Source organism: Polypterus senegalus, chromosome 16 (genome assembly GCF_016835505.1).
Source record: "Polypterus senegalus isolate Bchr_013 chromosome 16, ASM1683550v1, whole genome shotgun sequence".
Lineage (NCBI taxonomy): Eukaryota > Metazoa > Chordata > Cladistia > Polypteriformes > Polypteridae > Polypterus > Polypterus senegalus.
This window is the reverse complement of record NC_053169.1, coordinates 2690827-2707405: the sequence shown is the minus strand read 5'-3', so window position 1 is coordinate 2707405 and position 16579 is coordinate 2690827.

Here is a 16579-nt window from a genome sequence, read left to right as displayed (position 1 = left end):
TAGGTAAATGGTGTACGGTTAAAGTATCAGAGCTGGAAACCTGTCCAAGTGCTCCGAGCTACTGCTGGCTGCTGGATAAATAACTCCCAATCCCAAACTTAGGCATCCATCCATACAGTGAGGTTAGACAAAGACAAAAGTCCCTCTGGGATTACAGAGCTGAAAAAGTCCATACCAGAGGTGTGCAAGTCCTCACGATGCACAAGCTGCTTACGAAGGCATATCAAGACTCGGCCGGTCATCCCAACAGACACCAAGGTTCCACTCAGTTCAGTCGAATTCAAGTTTATCCCAAGAGAGAATGCGGTTCGTCAGTGGGGCTTACGATGAGACCACAACATTCCACTAAAACATACAAAACTAAGCCAGTATACAGAACCTTTGCACAAGCAAAACATATACAGCAGTGAATATAATGCTTATAGCAGAACATCAGATCTTACATAGTACATCTACAAAGTGACAATCAGACTTCACCGACGACAGACAAATGATTGACATCAATTTCACATATTATTTATTAATAAGGACACTAGATGGATAGAACTGAAAGGTGCCATAGACAGAAATGAAATACACTAAATTCATAGGAATACACGGATAGGAAAGGCAATACACATGGACAGAGATATGAAAGGGACTATGGAAGATACTGTAGATATGGAAGCCACCATATACATGTAAATATACTGACATGAATGGCAATATTGATAGATAGATGGATATGAAAGGCACTATATACACATGTGAATATACTGATATGAAAGGTAATGTGTGGTTAGATAAAGAAAGGCACTACATACATATAAATATACTGACATGGAAGACAATAGGTACAGATAGAGATCTGAAAGGGACTAAACAACGGATAGATACGAAAGGCAGTATATACAGTATATGAATATGTGGACATGAAAAGCAGTATGTATGGACAGAGATATGAAATGCACTATATAATAGAGAAGAAAGGCACTACATGCATATGAATATATTGACATTAAAGGCAATATGTCCGGATAGATATAAAAAGCACTATATACTGCACATACTGTCACAATAGGTATTATATATTTTGGACTTCTACATCTACTCTCTATATATAAAATCCTAAGCCTAAAAGTGCAACGATTTTATGTCGCACTTTACATCTGGCTTATTTTAAAACCTACATATATGTTTGGTATCATTCTTTTCAGAATTTACCGGACTTTAATGTCCGGTTAGGTTTTCAGATTCTTATTCCAATTTTAAAATTATAAAATAAAAAATATCAAGAACTCACACCCCGCAAGACAAGAGATTTAACCACGGCCAGGACCGGAAATAAAACACAAAGAGTAGGACAGCTGCTGTACAGGGTGTTAAATGTTCGAAGTGCCCCGCGAGATGCAGATCACACGGCACCGCAGTAGCCAGCAGCTGATCGAGCAAAGAGGAGGTTATATATAAAAAAAATGTAATAAAAAAAAAAAAACATTTTGTTCCATTGTATTACTGTTTAAGAGGGGGTTTCTAGGGGTGTGTTCAGCCCCCAACCCCATTCACAACGCCAGCGGCAGAGATGCGAAATGACTGGCAAGCAAAGCGAGCAGAGGGGAACCCCCATTATAAATATTGATATGAGAGGTAATATGTATGGCTAGATAGAGATATGAAAGGCACTATACACAAATTGATATGAAATGCAATATGCATCAATAAACAGGAAGAGACCTATATACATATAATCACATTAAATGAAAGGAAATTTTATATCTATCTATATCTAACTATAGATAGATATGTTATAAGAAATGTTAAAATCTTACACATGAGCCTTCGTCAGGGTTACAACAAACAGATTACAACCTACAGATGGCCTGTAGCAAACAATTTGCACTGGTGTCCCAACTTCTGTTGGTTACTTAAAACCCCTCTGACTGTCTTACAGCAGAGTTGGAACAGACTGTGTTGCTACACCCTCTGAAGTACGACCTGGACAATAAACTGATGGATAATGTCAAGAAAACAGCAAACAACAAATGAAGTGAGACAGGGCATCACCACCTTTACAAGTACAGGCCCTTCATTTAGAGAAACTGCAAATAAAAATAAAAAATCTAATTGTCAGCGAGTCCAGTGGTGTCCTACACAATCCAAAGGCAACTGGATGTACATTTAATGATTCAGCGACTTTTTTTTTTTTTGCTATGGTTTATTAGTTCAATAATAAGACATTAAACTGTGTGCATTTCCATAAAAACTCAGGTGTTCTTATGATACGATATAGCAATATGAATGGATAAATAGAAATAAGACACTATATGCATATTAATACATTGATATTAAAGACAAAAACGTATATTTAATATAATTAAACTGTGACAAAGGCGCTATACAAGCGCTCAACCCAACATGGGAGGCACACTGGTACAACAAAATGTTTAATTTTTCTTTTTTCTTCTCCTTGCCTGTTTCCCACAAGCACAGTACCACACAATTCTTCTCTCTCTTTCTCTTTTCCACTCCTCTCCTTTTATAGCCCACCCAGAAGTGCTCCAGGTGTTTGATGACCCATTTCCGGCTGCACTTCCGGGTGTGACTCAAGACCCGCCCACATGGTCATAGAGAATTCCATCTCCCATGGAGCCCTGTGGGAATCAGAGGCACCACTGCCACCAAAGGGGGCTGCCATCTAGCATCCCAGGAGAGGTACTGCTCAGTCCATACCTATTCCCCAGGACCATAAACAAAAGAGCTGTCCTGGCCAAGTACGCCACACAAACATTATGTACATTACAGAAGAAAATAGAAACCATTTGTTATGTGAGAAAAAAAACAAAAAAAAAAAACACACCTCAATGACTCCGTGCACCAAACCCACACTTTCTCTTCCCTGTACACAATTTCAGAAACAACTCAAAATGTACAAACAAAATAAAATCACAAGTGGAATCAGTGAAGTTCCAGGCCCAAAAAAGAAAAATACAAAAGTTCAAAGGAAACCGTACAAACTTAAAATACAAATGAAACAAAGTGGTCAGAGTTGGAAAGCGTGTGGAGGCCCAGTGGTCACTCAGCGGTGGCTTTTCTTGGTTTCCTACTGCCTTTCCAGCTCCATGAGGTCCTGTGTTGATGTCATCAAAGACTACAGGATGCATAAGCATTTAGTCAACATACCGGACACAGCAGAGGCTCATTTTAGGGAACTTGAAATCAAATAATTTAAACTAAAATTGCTTCACTGTTACAGTACAATCTGACTTACATACCTATAACATACGATTATAAACGCAACCAGAGACCATTCTATAAAGTGAACTGAAGATACGCGAGGTCCTGAGCCCAGCTCAAGATAACATAGCGGGTCTGCAGCTCCAAAAGAATGGCTTTTTTGAAATCCTTTCGCCGTGACAGTCTCCGTCTAATAGGGAGTTGATGAGGTAATTGGGGCGAGATGCTCCTGCACGTGAGGGTGCGATTGTTCTGAATTGCTTCATTGGCTTCCTGCAGTGCGCGATTGCGATGCTGCGCCCACAGAGCCGTATAAGTATAGGTTGGTACAAGAGATGAAGAAAAAAAAAAAAAAAGGGAAATGACAGCGAAGGAACAAGTAGAACAGAGGATAGAGAAAGAATGAGGCAGGAGGAGAAAAGAGCCAGTGTGAGAGTGAGAGTGAGCACGAGCAGGCTCACTTGAGTACAGGCAAGCAGTTGCAAGGAGAGTCCTGGCAGGGTGTAAGGCCGACACTCGGGGTTGGATAGATTGGGTCACTCCTGCTGAGCTTTTCAGAGAAGCAGGAGTGACCAGGATAATGGATGGCTTACTGCGCAAGGCCAAGGCGGCAGCAGGAGTCAGGGAGGCTTGGGAGGGTGAGCCCCAACGTGAGCGCCCTGGCCGTTGGGGGAACCCGAGTCTCGGTCCGACGAGTGAGCTGTACTGTATATAGCGGGGGCAGAAGGCTACCGGACCAGTAGGAGAGTCAGCTGCACCTGTGGATTGGGCGACTACCCTATTGCAAGGCCCGTATGGGAGAAGCAAGGGAACCACCAGTTAAAAGGAGAAGGCACGGAGTTTTTATAAAAGACCGCTTCGAGTCAGCATTTTAACCTTTTTTTTTTTTTTTAAATGGGATTATTTATTGGGTTTTTAACCTCCCCAGTCACCCGTTTATGGATTATTTATTTATGGATTTCTTGAAGCACTGCACTTTGAACACCATTTGGGTTTCGTTTTTAATAAAAGCACTTGCACACTTTACACCATCCCCTTGCTCCATGTGCGATTTGTCCTCATTGCACAGCTCACCCGGTTACATTACCAACGGTGTTGGGTTCAAGTGATTGTCCAAGAGCAGACTTCCCGTTTAATGACGCGGATGCTGATCGGTGATCATTCCACACATCTCCGTTTCCCTCAGGGTGTGCAGGAGATGAGAAGCAAAAAGTTGCCACCCCAACCCACTACCCCCCCAGGCCAGCTGTTACCAGTGACTTGGGCAGGGTGCCCAGCTAACAATGTGTGTGAAATCTGCTTTCCTCAGCACAGCCATCACACCCACACTGCTGAGGCCTGGCAGGGGCGCCAGCTGTGATGAAGTCAGTCCATGTAGACGTGTGCATGCTGTCCAATGCTGCCTTGAATCTTGTGATCAGACACTCGTTTCTCCTATTTTGTTTTTTTGACTATCTTCCTCTTCTAGAATAAAGTTATGAACTGCAGGAGTATATTGATTCATCCATTAACATCATCAAGCAGAGAAGCATTAGAAAAAGTGCTTTAGAAAAAGACCCGGCAGTGAGAGGGAGGCCACCTGCGGCCAACTTGTATGTGTGCAGACTGGCTCTGCTGCCTGGTCTTCATCTTGGTATAGTGGGTAGGATTCCTAACACCCTGGGCAGCTCCAAGGACAAGTTGGTCCTTTTTAATGAAGAGCAAAACAATTTGTGCAAAACTGCATTAGCAGCAAAACCCACAAAAAAAAAAAACCCTGAAACAAATGGTGTTTTGCTTACAGTGAAATTCGTACCATTGAAACAAGGAAAACATTTAGCTCCAGTCTGGAAAGGTCTACGATCTTTAATTCTACTTGTGTGTCCCCGTCATTCAGGGTGTAAAGAAAGATCTCTTGTAGATAATCTGTTGAGCCACCACAAATGTTCTGGTAGTATGATGCCCAATCTGCCAGTTATGAAGACAATCTTGGAGTTTACAATCCTAAGGATGTAATGGAGGCAGGAAAGGAACCTGAAGCTCTACAGTACTTGAAGAGGGCCAATCCTCCACCTCACTGGCAGGAACAGGAAATGGAAGTTGAAGGTTAACGGGTCAGCTTCCTGTGTCGTGAGATGTTGCAGTGAAGAAAACCTTCGGTTTCTGCACACTTTGTTGTGCTCAATTTCATTTTAAACGAAGTAAGCTGCTATTTTTGACTATTGATCAATACTCAATAAGCCGTAATGATAAATTGAAAACATGTTCTGAGAAAAGGGTTGCAAATCTCTCTATTATAATAAAAAAAAAAATCTTGGGTTGAGGCGACATTAATCCTGTGATGAGACGTGACTAAGAGACTTTTTGAAAGGAAGTCCCACGAGACGGATACTTTTGCCATGAGATTCTTTCAAGTCACGCCCTACTTACAACTATTTTCAAAAAAGACCACAGTCATCAGATGCCTTCCGGCACTTAACTTGGACAGATACCAATCCATTAAAGGGCTTACTTATGAACACACACACACACACACTTAAAGATCCAGTTTGGAATCACCCATTCATCTAAATATGGCACCGAGAAACGAAGTCCAATGAATTAACATGAAAATTGTTAATCGGTTGCACGGCAAATTGACTAAATGCGTATCAATACACTATCCTGATACAGTTGGTGGTGATGGTGCGGAAGATGAAAACATCAACTTACAACATCCTGAATATCTAAAACCGTTAACACCGTCTGATCTTCCATCGGTCAAATTATTGTTGAGAGAAGGACATATCGTAATGTTACTGCGTAATTTATGTCTTAGTGACGGGCTATGCAATGGAACAAGATTAGTTGTATTAAAAAAAGGTCAAACAATTCTAACATGTAAAATTTGAACAGGCGACAAGAAAGGTAATGCTGTACATCTTCAGGGGATAACATGAGACACCAAAGGAGATCTTGATATGCCATTCGTATTAAAAGGTGTAGTTTCCTGTTAGAACAGCTTTTGTTATGACAATTAACAAATCACAGGGACAAACATTCCAAAAAGTCGTTTTAATTGATTAGAGAGAAAGAAATGCTTACTCACGGGCAGTTCTACGTTGTGTTGACATGATGCAAGTCCAAACACAGAATCAAAATAAAATGCGATCTTGAAGTCCATTCCAAATTTTGTTTTAACTGACGTTTTAAAGTGAAAATAATGCCTAAGTGAAATATAAACATATAACATTGCCTATGTAACAATTCCCATGAAAATAACAATCTCTCGAGTGAAGCGAGCCCCCTACTTTATTAAAAACACAATCGGAAATCTTTTATCCACAGAAGTAGTTATGCATCTTAAGAGCTACTAATGGCTCCTTCTCTCTGCCCGACTTATAAAGCCAGAGAGAGGACCCAGATGTCAGGATGGGCCCATGCCCGCTGAAGCTTCACAAACAAAAAAAATAAAAAAAATAAATAAATCAAGGAATGGGTGCCAATTTAAGATACAGTACACAATAAATGAACAACAAACGTAAAAAACAGCTGATTAAAGTAAGAAAAAAACAGCAGAAAAACAGAACATAAATACGAGGGACGTTCAAAAAGTTTCTGCACTTAAAGAATTTCAAAAAGCAAATGACATCACTTTTCTACATCGTCACCTTTATTTGTGATGCAGTTTTCCACAGTGTCGTACCAACTTCTTAATGCCATCAGCATGTTTTCAGTTGAGCGCGTAGCCACCGATGCATCGTTGCTTTCACATCACATCGTGGCTGTAGCTGGACACCCGGAGTGCCCTCTACGTCCGTCACACTTGTACGGTAATTTTCAAACATTTCACACGACTCTATGACTTGATCCCCGTACTGAGCACACATGAGGAGATGAGTTGGTGCTCCCGGCACACAAAGCGCAAGACAGAATGCTGTTCCTCTTTGGTGCAATTTCTAAGTTTGGCAGCCATCTTCACCACAAGGTGACAACTCTGATACTAAACTGCAAGGGCAGCCGGCTTCCAAGACAGAAGTGGTCACATGACACTCAGACACGACCAATCCCTACTCCTCCCAAAAATATAAAAGTGCGTAAACTTTTCAAACATTCCTCGTAAAAAGCATTGCATAAACCCTGGAGTCAGTGGCAGGTCCACTTTTGCAACAAGGTCACCATTCTCAAGTCCCCCGTTGTCCCTGTAGCCTAAGCCATTAGTTGTACTAAGAAGGCCATCTCTCCAAGCCGTGCTGGTGGAAAAATAAAACGAGGGACTACAGTTTATGAGAGAAAAAAAGGACAATGGTGCAAATGCACATGGAAACAAAATTACTAGGTGAATGCACTTGAAAGCAGCAACAGACAGCACCCGCACAGCAGGCCGTCATTTTTTTTTTTTGCATACCTCAGGAAGATTTGAATGCCGCTCTGACGTCAGTTACCACCGTGGGGCAAAAGGAGCTGATCCTGCATGGCAGCCCACTCTGTGCTTGCAGCGTGCCTCACAGTTTATAATCCGTCGTCCTTTCACATCCCTTCTGACTTCATTAACTCATTTAATGTCCTGTATATTTAAACACAGATGACAGTACTTAAAACCAGGAAGCGGTCAGGATTGTCATTTGCTGCCCAGTCTGTTGAGTGGGATGGCCCTGTGAATTGTGATTTAAATGGCAATGCCCATTCATTTTCTTAAGACACTTCATCAAACTGCAGGCTTATGGGGAGACCGAGGCTATGCCAGCAGTAGTTGGCACAAAAGAGGAACCAGGGCAGGGCATCAATTAAACAGAGCCTAACATTATACAATAGATAGAGGATGAGACAGACGTGACATACACGTATATCTGTTATACATGCACATATACATTTCACATACAAGTGAAAGCCCCAAAGTTATCACAAAATATCAAATAAACTGTCCTAAACTGAGAAAAAGGACAAAGATGAAAATCCACACCAGAGTGTTCTGGACCTCAGGTCACAGGTTTACATTCCAACAGGACCAAGAAAAGACAACACCGGAGTGGTCAGAGCCCGGACTTGAACCCAGAAAGTCCGCCAACAGCTTCCGCCCAACCTGACAGTGCGGGACAGGATCTGTTGAGAACAGCAGAAAATCCCAAATCCAGGTGTGTGAAGCTTATCATGTCAGACCCAAGAAGGCTGCAGGCTGGAATCGCTGCTAAAGGCGTTTCATTAAGTGCCAAGTAAAGGGTCTGTGCGCTTTCAGTTTATTACTTTATGGAATATTACTTTAAATATGGAAAAACAAAATCCTTAAATACTGTTTCACTTTGTCATGCTAGGGTTTGATGAGCAGGGGAGGAATACACAAATGATTTTCATATATGGCCAGAAGAAATTGTGAATGAAGTGTAGGAGTCTGAAAGCTTTCTGAAGACACAACAGATAGACAGACAGCTGAAAGGCACCATATGACAGATGGATGCACTTTATTATTAATACCCAAAGGAAAATTCACTTGCTCCATCAGCAGCACAGAACATAAATTGACTGTGCTATACTGTAAAAACCCAAGTGAAAGCCCCAAAGTTATTATCACAAAATATCAAGTAACACTGAATGTCCCAAAAGAAATGCGTCAGTTACAGGAGGCAGTACGTAGGACAGTATGGTGGCCAGCAGCATCCGCTTTTGTGTTGTCCACTCAGGTGGACCCCAGGCCTGCATATCCTCCACCTTAACTTCCCTTCTCCTGATAGAAACACAAAGGAAAACAACAAGGCGTATATAACGGATGTTAAGACGCGAAGAGGAGAGTTAATCTCAAACGCACGTCGGCTGTGGGGTCCACACCACGAGAGGATGTTGCTAATCTGGGAGGATACAGCAGTTCAGACGCCATCAGATTTTGACACAAATCCTGCGAGCCTAAATGGCACACTGCTGCAAGAAGGGAGCCGCCTGCACTTTGGTGGGACGCGAAGATGTCAGATCATTTCATGCCCGTGGCTCACAGTAATGTGGAGGAGAGGAGATGGTCTGGCTGGCAATACGGATCTGGCAGTGGACATGAGCCATCTTCTGTCAAGATGAGTAACTTAACTGCACATATTTTTAGGAAAAGTGAATCAGTGGCATATTTAAGTATTAATAAGACCTTCAACTGCTCATCACGGCGGCTCTCAATTTGCAGTTATTAGCTTTCAATTAACCACGATCACAGTTCAATTAGCAGTTAACAAGGACTGCAAACTTAATCACAAAAAGAAGGCGCTCGTTTTTGCTTTTAATTTCCTTTTTTTTTGCACTCCTTAATTTAATTGATTAATATTCAGTAGTTGCACTGTGTGTTCATTAACCATCTGATTAAATTTATTTTCACTTTTGCTATTGATCTGATTTAAGGGGAAAATCTAACATTTACTTATGCTTCCAACCTTGCTTGCTGTGCACTGAACATTAGTAATGCAGGTTTCATGGTGCATCTGTGGGGTCATTTGTAACACGGCAGAACACCTCCAAACCTGCCAAGTCTAACAGTCACCACAGGCTGGACACCACCCTGGCAGCACTGGGGGCAAAAGAATCAACCATGGACAGAGTTTAGAGGGCCCACCCGTGCACACCCACCCATACTGTCACTCAAAAAAAAAAAAAAAAAAATCCCACATGGGCACAAACAACCACCATCAAGTGCGGCTGACCCGCCATGCCAGTCTGCTACTCTCAGTTCACATAACACAGCAGTATTCTGTTCTCCGTGAAAGGAATAAGCGCTGTAAAGAACCAGGATGTCAGGGACTTATAGAGCAACATCTACAGGCCTGAAGGGGAACTGCAGCAGGGCTCTGGAAACAAATAGGCCGACACCCTATGCACATCAATCACACCGAGTCAGCGTTCTGCTCTCAAGAATGCAGAGACCAATTCAGGATCACAGGTGATCAGAGCCTGCCCTGAATGTTTAATTTTTTTATATCTGCCATTTTTCCATGTCAAAATAAAGCTTAACAGGCAAATCTGAAGGTAACATTAACTGTCCAACTCGCATTCCAATGTCCTGCACACCCAACAAAGTAGCCTGGGCAGTGAATATGAAAAACATTGTAAATAAGCAAGACATTCGAGACTTACAGAGCAACATCTACAGGCTTGAAGTGGAACTGCAACTGGGCTTTAGAATCAACCCAGTATGGGGTGTCAGTGTGTCCAGGCCAGTTTAGACTCGTCAATGTACCAAACCTGTACATCTTTTGAGGATATGGGAGGAAAACTGAAATAAAAACTGAGAAGAACCCAGACAGACACACGGAGAACAAACAAACAAACTCCAGACAGGGGCGTGAATGAATCATCATGTCAGTATACTGCCTTCAGTTAACACAACATAACAGAACATGACAAAGTCTGCTAACCACAGCTCATGGTCACAGGAGAGCACAGCCTATCCTGGCAGTTCATTTTCACCTTTGGCATTTTCCTAAATTGTCAAAAAAAGTTCTTTGGGGATGTGGGTGGGACACCAGGATATCCAGTGGAAACAAAAATAGGCACAGGGAGAACAAGTAAACTCCCAATGGACAACAACTGGGTGTGGCTGCACCACCATTTCAGTCTGCTACTCTCAGTTTAAACATCACATAACACCACTTTTCTCTTTTATTAGTGAGAACGATGAGCATTGTAAATAAACCATGTGAGGAACTTCTAGAGCACCATCTACAAGGCTGAAGTGGAAGTGAGGCAGGGGTTTGGAACCAACTGGGTGTCAGTCTGTCTATTGAGCAAACCTGGTCGGTTTAGGATCATCAATTCACCAAAACCGTGGAGAACCCCACAGACAAACTCCACACAGACAACAGCAGCTAGGTGCAAGTTAGAGTACTGAAGCCATAGCAAGAGACACTGGTCTGTCATCACACTTAGTAACTGTGCTTGTCATTTAAAACAAGTCACAGTCCACGCCTCGTCATGTTTCACATTTGATCAGTTATTGCCGAGTTCATATGAATGGCTGCCATCATGCTTGAGTGCACCTTCTAAACCTGAGAGAGTAGAGAATGACTCGCAGCCTTTTAAAAGCTACTTGGGTGTCTTAATAGCTCCATTTTAACTGAAGCCCATGGCACCAGCTAAATGCCCAACTCTGAATGAAGCATGAAATTCAAAAGGCTTTAAGAACACAAGAACAGTCTTTTATAAATCTGTGGGGAGAAATCTGCCAGCAATTTAAAGCTTAGTCACGTGCACCAACTTTATCAGATGAGCTGTACAATAAACACCTGGAATCATTTTTTTCATGTGACAAATGTTGGCACAGCCCTCCTATATTTCATGGTCATCCCATCCACTTGTCATGTCACTGGACGATAATCTTCTTTGTTTTTTGAGGGTTGCCCTTTTCTGCATTCTGATTTGCTGTAGTTTTGTTATTTTTCCAAAATGAATTCTGTAACTATTATGCACCTTATTTTTTTTAGATTCTTAGAGCCAGAGATGTGTGGTTCCCCTTCCTCATTTCCCACATCTGAGGATCGTGCAAGATTTTTGGGGATTTTTTCGGAGCCTTTCCTCATGTGTGTTTGTATTTATGCTTTTATTTTATTTTTCCTTCCTAATTTCATGTCACGGGTTAGATTTGGGAGGCCAGACCTCACTTTGAGTTTAGAGCCAACTGCAATCGGGCTAAGTGCTGAAGCGCCAGGGTTCCCCATACTGTGACATCACTGGCATGTTTGAAAGGCATAAAAAGCATGGGACTGAAGGTTTTTAACTAAAGCATAAGACCAGAGCACCTTCATAATGGAAAGCTGAATGAGGAGCTGAACTGCAGAACACATTTATACAAGGTCAACTTCCATCCACAGCAAGTGGCTTTAAAAAACAAATCAGGAATGGCTTCCCCTCGACCTTCTTGTATTGAATATTTGAGGAGTAAACCACAAGACAATGGATTTTATATTATGTACATTAAAGAACCATCAACAGTAAATCAAATGAATAATAAACTATTATAAAAGTACAGCTAAATAAATCAGACTAAACTAAAGTACCACTTCTGGTTAACGGAAAGAGTCCAAAAGTTGATAGAAATCTATGTTTTGTACTGAATACTTGTAGGCAAAATTTGGTTGAGCTAAATGAAAGTGTACTCCGGTTACCGTGCTTACACACTCTTCTAAAATTGGTGTTTTTGGACTCCGAGGTCTAAAACGTCGAGATTCATCAAACCTACAAGGTAAAATTTTTGGCTGATTACAATACCTACAGATAGTTTAAAAAAAAAAAAAAAAGAGCAAAAGTGAGGTACTTGCATTATATGACCCCCCCCCATTAAACAGAAAGGGGAGCATCATTATATAGGGTGTCCATAAAGACCTATGCAATTTAAAATGATTGGACTAGAAAGCTCGATTCTGCAGACTTCTGAAGACTTCACATGGAAGTTTACAAATTTCAAGTGCATCAAATGTTGTTAGAAGTGGATCATCATGCATGACTAACTTTCTGACACCAGATCAACGAAAAACTTAGTAAACGATCATGCATTTTTGAGTAAATTAATGTTCTCCGATGAAGCAACATTCCACTTTAGTGGCAAGGTCAACAGGAATAGTTGCCGTATTTGGGGAACTGAAAACCCACAAGAGTCTGTTGACCATAAAAGAGATTCTCCCAAAGTTCATGTGTGGTGTGCTTTGGGGGAAAAAAAAATCGAGTCAAGTCGGGCCATTGTTTTTTGAAGGGCGTGTTGTTAATGGTGATAGCTCTTTAGAAATGTGGCAAAGTGACTTTTTCCCTTAACTTGAGCAATTAGGACTGATCGAGAGTACCGTGTTTCAACAAGATGGCGCTCCTTGTCAATTTGTTTTGCAGTTTTGTACATGAGAAACTCCCTAACAGATGGATTGGAAGAGGTGGACCATTTTCTTGGCCTCCACATTCGCCAGATTTGACTCCTTTGGATTTCTTTTATGGGGACATGTGAGAACGAATGTTTATTCAACCAAACCTCAATCTTTAGAAGACTTGCAAGCGAGGATAACTGATTCGATTGGTGGTATTACTGACAATCACCTTGAAAATGTTTTTCTGAGAACTATAGAATCATATTACCTTTTGTATTAGTAATGATGGGGGACATGTTAGAAATGAACAAGAACAATAAAAAAATGTTAAGTGTTTCTTCTTTCTAATCGTTTTTACAGATTCTTTGTACCACAGACTAAGTTACAACTCTTAAACTGCACACAGACTTTATGGACACCCTGTACAGCACCTTTCTTGCATGAGATCCGACACGCCCTCTGAAGCCTGAGAAAGTCTCGTCAGAAAAGATGGGCACACGAGAATCCGTGCAGCAGTTGTAATGAGTTCAGATGGGTCTTTTAAATAAAGATTCTCCAGATATCACACTGTTTACATATCTGAGCCAATGTAAAGATCACACAAGCCAAACTCCAAAAAAACTTGGACAGTATGGAAATAGTGATAAAAACAACATTTCACGCTTTTCTATATTGAAAAACACTACAGCAACACACTATTATGTTTAAATATACACTCGAGTCAAATCTGACTAATACTTGCCAAGTCTGTCCCACTGTGTCACATCACCATTTCTTTTAACACTAGAGACTATTGATGGCACACTTGTCAAGCCTGCTCCGGTCGGTGTTTTGTTTGATTCATCACTCAACTTTGAGCTACACATTAGGTCTCTTTCCAAAAGTTCATTCAATCACCTCCGTATCACGACCAACCTCTGACCGTTTCTGTAATTTAGTGATGCTCACACTCTGGTTCATTGTTTCATAATGTCTCACCTTGATTACTGGAATTCATTGGCCTCCCTGCTAAACCTACACAGAGGCTACGGTACATTTAGAACTCTGCAGCCACACAAAGCGTTCTGCTCACATCTCCCCTCTTCACTGGTTATCAGTTCCATCAAGGAGTCAATTCAAGATTCTGCTTCTCACCTTCAAAGCCCTACATAACCTTGGCCCCGTCTACCCCACTCCGCTCCATGCACGCCTTGTCGCTCTCTCAGGTCCTCGCACAGTCATCTCCTTACTGTCCTACGTACCACTCTCTCCACCCTGGCAGGCAGCTCGCTCCTTCAGTGTTATGGCCCCTCTTTCTCCGTCTCTTGGGAGTTTGCTCCTCTTTCTCCACCTTTAAATCTCAAAACTTTGCTGAACTTTTGTCTTCTGTGTGATTTTTTCCCCCTCCCCCTATTGATATATAATGCGACCATGGGTTTGTAAAAGGTGCTCTATAAACGCAACTTATTATCATCATCTCTCTATTATAAAATAAAATTTAGAGACAAGACTATTGCCAAGAGATTGTTTCAAGTCCCGTCCTCTCAACCATTTCTGGTCAACGGCCCACGCCCACTGTCCTCTTACCTCTTATTGGTGTGAATGCTTTTGTCAGACACAGTTCCTGCACTCTTAGATCTTATAAATGCATGTTTCTCTCACTTCAAGTTCCCAATCAAAAAAGATTTATTATGCCCAAATCTTAATGAATTTCATCCTGAAGGGTTATTAACAGAAGAAATGGAGTACACAGGCAATCCTAGCACCAACAAACAATGAAGTCAAAATGAATTAACGTGAAAACTGTCGATCAGTTACACAGCAAATTGGTTAAGTGCATATCAATAGACTCTGCTGAAACAGTTGGTGGTGATGGTGCGGAAGATGAAAACATCAACTTCCAACATCCTGAAGAATATCTACAACTGTTAACACCGTCTGATCTTCCATCGGTCGAATTACTGTTGAAAGGAGGAAGTATCGTAATGTTATTGCGTAATTTATGTCTGAGTGACGGGCTATGCAATAGGAGAAGATTAGTTGTTTTCAAAATTGGTCAAACAGTTCTGACATGTAATATTTTAACAGGCGACAAGAAAGGTAATGCTGTACATCTTCAGGGGATAACATGAGACACCAAAGGAGATCTTGATATGCCATTCGTATTAAAAGGTTTACAGATTCCTGTTAGAATAGCTTTTTGCTATGGCAATTAAATCACAGGGACCCACATTCGAAAAAGTAGGTTTATTTATTAGAGAGAAAGAAAAGATATTCACTCACAGGCAGTTATATGTTGGGTTCTCATGATGCAAGTCCAAACATGGAATCAAAATTCAATGCGGTATTGAAAAAAGTTAATTCAAAATATTGTTTTTACTTAAGTTTTACGTTAAAAAGTATTTGTGTGTTAATTTCAAAGCCAAAACGGAACAAAAATGTATAACGCAATGAATACCTCCAACCCAACATGAGACATAATTTACTTTCAATTTATTACATTTTACTATGGTTATTCACTGTAATGTAAAATAGTTAGTTCTATTATGCATATGTAACAATTCCCAGAAAATAATCTGTTTAAATTGTACGTTCGCTTCTCCATATGCAAGCAGCAGAGCCACTAAGTGACTAGTGCGTAGCGCCTGCCCAGGGGTTGGCGAGTGAAGCGAGCGGGGGGCACAGCCCCCCAGTTAGAGGCTCAAGTCAGTTGTGTTATGTTATGTTTAGTGAGTAGAATCTTCCCCCATTCGTCCTTCGTGCAGGGTCTTCAGCTACACAGTTGTGTGGGGCCTTTGTGGACGTTTTTTGCCCAGAGGGGACAGGGCGGTATCATGGTCTGGAATCCCTACAGATTTTATTTTTTTTTTCTCCAGCCGTCTGGAGTTTTGTTTTTTCTGTCCACCCTGGCCATTGGACCTTACTCTTATTCTATTTTAATTAATGTTGACTTATTTTATGTGCATATTGTGTCTTAGTTTTCTATTCTTCATTATGTAAAGCACTTTGTGCTACTTTTTGTATGAAAATGTGCTATATAAATAAATGTTGCTGTTTTTTGCTATTCACAATGCGCCACCACAGGTCAGGAGTGTCCCTGTATTTGTGTACTTGTAGTGCATAAGGTACTTTGCTAGTGTCCTGCTGGAAAAAGTCAGCATCTGGACGACAGCATTTGTTGTTCCAAAATGCGTACACATGAACGATGCCCTCACAAGATACCCGTGCCATGGGCAATGACACACTCCTGTGCCATGATAAGCTGCTGGCTGTTGGTCCTGAAGTTGGTAAGAGTTTGATGCTCCTTTTTCACTTGAGCCCCATAAACTCAATTTCACCGTGCAACTCTCCATCTCAGATGAGACCAAGCGCAGAGAACATGGCGGTCCTTGCGGACAGTGTGGATTTCCGAGTTCTGCTTTGCATAGTAAAGCCTTGACTTGCATCTGTGTATGTAGTGATGAACGGCACAGGTTTACGGCAGTCTTGCCAAGCCTGTGTCACAATTTCCATTACAGATGCATGACGGTTTAAGGCCGTGACGTCGCTCAGAAGTGGTTTTCGTCCTTACCCTTTACACACCAGGAACTGACCAGTTTCCATAAAACCTT